Source organism: Podarcis raffonei, chromosome 3 (genome assembly GCF_027172205.1).
Source record: "Podarcis raffonei isolate rPodRaf1 chromosome 3, rPodRaf1.pri, whole genome shotgun sequence".
NCBI classification, from domain to species: domain Eukaryota; kingdom Metazoa; phylum Chordata; class Lepidosauria; order Squamata; family Lacertidae; genus Podarcis; species Podarcis raffonei.
In genome coordinates this window covers 118,601,067-118,604,995 of record NC_070604.1, presented here as the reverse complement: position 1 = coordinate 118,604,995, position 3,929 = coordinate 118,601,067, and the positions used below count along the sequence as shown (strand labels likewise).

Genomic DNA, 3,929 nt, shown 5'->3' with positions numbered 1-3,929 from the left:
AATAAACAGAAGTTTATGTTCCAACTTAACCCTGACTGGACTCAGTATTTTACCAGGTAGGGCCTGGGTGGTGGTGGCAAGAAATAAAGTGGTGGAACAGGGATCAATAGATGGTGAAATGTCCGGGGACCCTGTGTGATCGCCACACTTCCCAACCTGCAATACTGTGGGGGGAGGGGGCAAGAATCCATAAGAGGAAACTTCCAGACCTGGTCTGGTCAGTTCAATAATCCCAAAATTCAGACACCTTTCGGTTTTGAAGGATGACTATATTTCAACTGGCAAACTTTTTAAAAGAGTGCCACTCAGGTTGGTTACCATTTAAATGGAAGCAGAACTGAACTTCTTCTCCCTCTCATTCCACCCCCCATATTTTGTCACTCTTCATTTTCCACATTGTGTCCCAGTCCTCCTCACTAGACTGTTTTGGGGGATCCTCAGCCCCTTTTAGCCTTCCTTTCTAATGACGTTTTGGGCCTCTCCACAAACCATGCCTGCTAAAACCTCCTTTTCATGGACGTAAGGTGCCATTTTGGCTTCTTACTAGCAATAACACTCATGCTTAGAAATTAAAAACAGAGGAAAAAAGGCTTTTGGATCTGCTTTTATTGCAAGGCACAAGCTCAAGTAAGCCTTGAAACTGTTGCTTTTTTCAGTCTGGATGCTTTGGAGAAGAAGTCCCTAGCTGGGGATCAAGCGGGATCCAGCGGCTCTCAAAGAGAGGGAGCATCTTCCACTTTTCAAAGGCATCTATCATTCCTCCCGTCTAAAACACAGAAACCAGCAACAAAAAGACAACAGTTAGTTTCATAGCAAAGTGACCATGTTTGAGACAAGAAAATACAAAGCAAGCGATGTTGGACTATAAGAAACATTTCATGATAATAAACCATTGGGTAGGGATAGGTCTGTCTCAGTTTTTTATTTCCAGAAACTATGAATTACATAGATTCACCTTTCGATGAGAATTAAATGCAGTCTCTCAGAAACCCCTACCCCTGGGGGACTTTCTTTTTTAGTTATAATTAAATATGTCACAGAATAGTGAGGGAGCTTTCAAGGTCTCCAATATTCTCCTGCAGACTGGATGTTATGCACGGCAGGGATTTGTTGTCTTTGTGGCCCTGAGGAAGAATTCTGGGTTAACAGGAAGCCTCCTCACAATTTTGTGACAATGTTTTGAGAAACACGGGAGAACTGGCACCCTGGGGTTTGTTCAGTCCAGTTGCAAATTTCTCTGCAATGACCCAGGACAAAATTCCTTCTTTCAAATTCTTTATATCTGAAAGACACGCCTGATTGCAGAGCTGGATCAGCCATGAGGCAGGTGAGGACCGTGCTTCAGGTGATCGATGCCCTGTAGACAACACACTCCTTGATCCCCCTCCTGCACCACTGGCTCTTCCAGTGATGAAGCACCACAGCACCATCTTGCTTAAAATTTGCAACGAAGGCTGTCCTGCTTCTCTGCCAATGAGGATAGATTGTGTGGCAGTGGCAGAGCAGGCCATAGCAGCAGGAGCAGTAAGATACGGTGTGGTTTGGGGATTTGGCTAAGGAGATCTGGCATAAGTCACAGGGCAAAGGGGCCAAAGACAGCTGGACCAGCCATGAGGCAGGTGAGGACCCTGCTTCTGGTGGCAGAAGCTCCTCAGGCAACAAACCCATTGGTGCCTCTCGTGCCCCGCTGGTTCTGCCTGTGGTGAAAGAACTCGGCACCACCTTGCTTAAAACGGGCAACAATGGTAGTGCCGCTTCTGTGCCTGCAACCAAGAGGGTATGGTGTGTGTCAGTGGCAGATCAGGCCATGGCAGGAGGAGCAGGTAGATGGGCTTAGGAGCCGTGCTGGTAGCATTTGAAAGAAGCAATTCTTACTTCGCCTCAAGCGGCAAAATGGGATATGCTGCCCTTGGCTGATTCTGCCATAGATTTTTTTGTCCTTGTTTTGCAATGGAGCAATCGAGCTTGCAGGCAAAGGATGGTCAACTTAGGGGACTCTGCATTTGGTACGTGGAGCAATTAACTATTTAGGTAAACGATGCTTTGGGTAATTAATGGAGCAGGTAGCTGGTACTCATTGACCTATGAAAGCAATATATGTAATTAACAAATTGGATATAAGAGGGTTGTGATGGAAAAGTCTAGTGGATTTTAACAGCGGATGAATGCTACGTTAAAGGATGCTAAACTGGAATCAGACAGATTATTGTAAACATGCAGACTGATCAATAGTTAATTGTGACAAGCCATCCTAAAGTTTTCCAGGTTGTACGTAATGAAACTAATTTCTTAGTTCTGTGGGTCCCTTAGCCTCAGTCTGAGAAGGGGTGTCAATTAAGGGTGGCAGCCACCCAAAGCAGAGGCGCCAAATAATAATAATAATAATAATAATAATAATAATAATAATAATAATTAATAACAACAACAATAATTTATTATTTATACCTCACCCATCTGGCTGGGCTTCCCCAGGACTCTGGGTGGCTTCCAACAAAATAATAAAATACAATAATGCATCAAACATTAAAATGAAATGAAATGAAATGAAATGAAATGAAATGAAATGAAAAAATGATCAATCCAGAGGCTGAAGGGAGAGGGGCAGGAGGTGTAAATCTCCTTTGGCAAGAAGAAATTACCTTCTGCAACAGAACAGATCATCATCACACATTCCAATGTATTGAGAATTATCAGGACAACCTCCACTTATGCAAATACCGTCGCTATTTTCACACTCGTCATAATTGTTAACTTCATCGTCTTGTGTAGATCCTGTGCAAAGAGAGAAACAAACGTAAGTGTGGAGAAGGAAGATAATTCACAATAGGCAGAAAGAAATCCACAACTCCATAGCTCTTTGAACCGGAGTGGCTCTGTGACTCTCTGGGTGCTGTGGCATCCTAACTCCTACCCCCCCAACCCGCCACTGGCCACTCCTGTTCACCCCCTTGCTATATTCACAAGAAGAAATGGTAAATGTGCTTATCCAGATATTTGCTTGTAAGTGGAGGATGTCAACCTATGAATCAGGAGAGCAAGAAGTGAGGCACACATGGCTTATAAGTTATAGAGAATCTAAAACCTGTAACTGAAGCCATCAGAGTCCTAAGGACTACCCAGAATAAAAGGCTCTATATTGCATCAAGAAAACTTCCCCACTAATTAGACACGACATATGCCAAATTTAGTGAAAGACCCGTGGAATAGAAAGATCAAAATTTTTAAAACGTATTCCATAGAATTGCATGGAATTCCATAAAATCTAACCAAACTGAGAAAAGAGGTGGCTACTTTTGTTTTTCCTTACCACTTTTATATGTGATGCACCATAATAAAGTTAACATGTGAACATCAAAGCACAGCCATCCTTTGAAAGGCAGTTCTCCCTTCAAGTAATGTTTTTTTTAAAAATGTGTCTACTCAACTTCACATGAAAAAGTGTAACTTCATGAAAACAGAATGAAAATAAAGGTTATATTAGGGGAGATTGCACAGCAGTGATGGGCATAGTGGGGAAAATTCAGCAACACAGTGCATGTTTTCCCTAGTAGACACACTTTTGCAGGCAATTTTGTCCCATATATACATTTTTATGCAAAGAATTCCCACGAAAGAGATTACCACTGAAGAAATGTCTCTAGAAAGAAAAGTGAGCTTCCTTGCAAGGCCACAGAACAGCCACTGTACTCCTCTCCCTCTTCCACCCCACAAATGACTGGCAGGTGTCCCTCTGTCTTCTTCCTCTCCATCCCTTACCTGGGGAAGCCAGGAGCAGCAAAGAGAGAACTGCCAAGCCCAGGTGAAGGATCTTCATGGCTCAGGATGAATTGTGGTGGCAAAGCCAGGCAAAGCCAGCTTTTAAGCCACATAGAGCCCCAAAGCTTGCCAAGAGAGGGCTGGGCTGGGCTTCCCATAATTGTAATTTCTTT

The 3,929-nt window shown here is 43.3% G+C and overlaps 1 long non-coding RNA gene across 1 annotated transcript; it reads right to left on the bottom strand.

Annotated features, from left to right (window-relative positions):
* Positions 1–591: 591 nt before the first annotated feature.
* LOC128411428 (uncharacterized) lies at positions 592–2,744 on the bottom strand. The gene is made up of 2 exons (XR_008329808.1): positions 2,640–2,744; positions 592–766 (listed from the first exon to the last, which is right to left on the bottom strand). It is a non-coding gene; the product is annotated as an uncharacterized LOC128411428 (long non-coding RNA).
* Between the last annotated feature and the right edge of the window lie 1,185 nt (positions 2,745–3,929).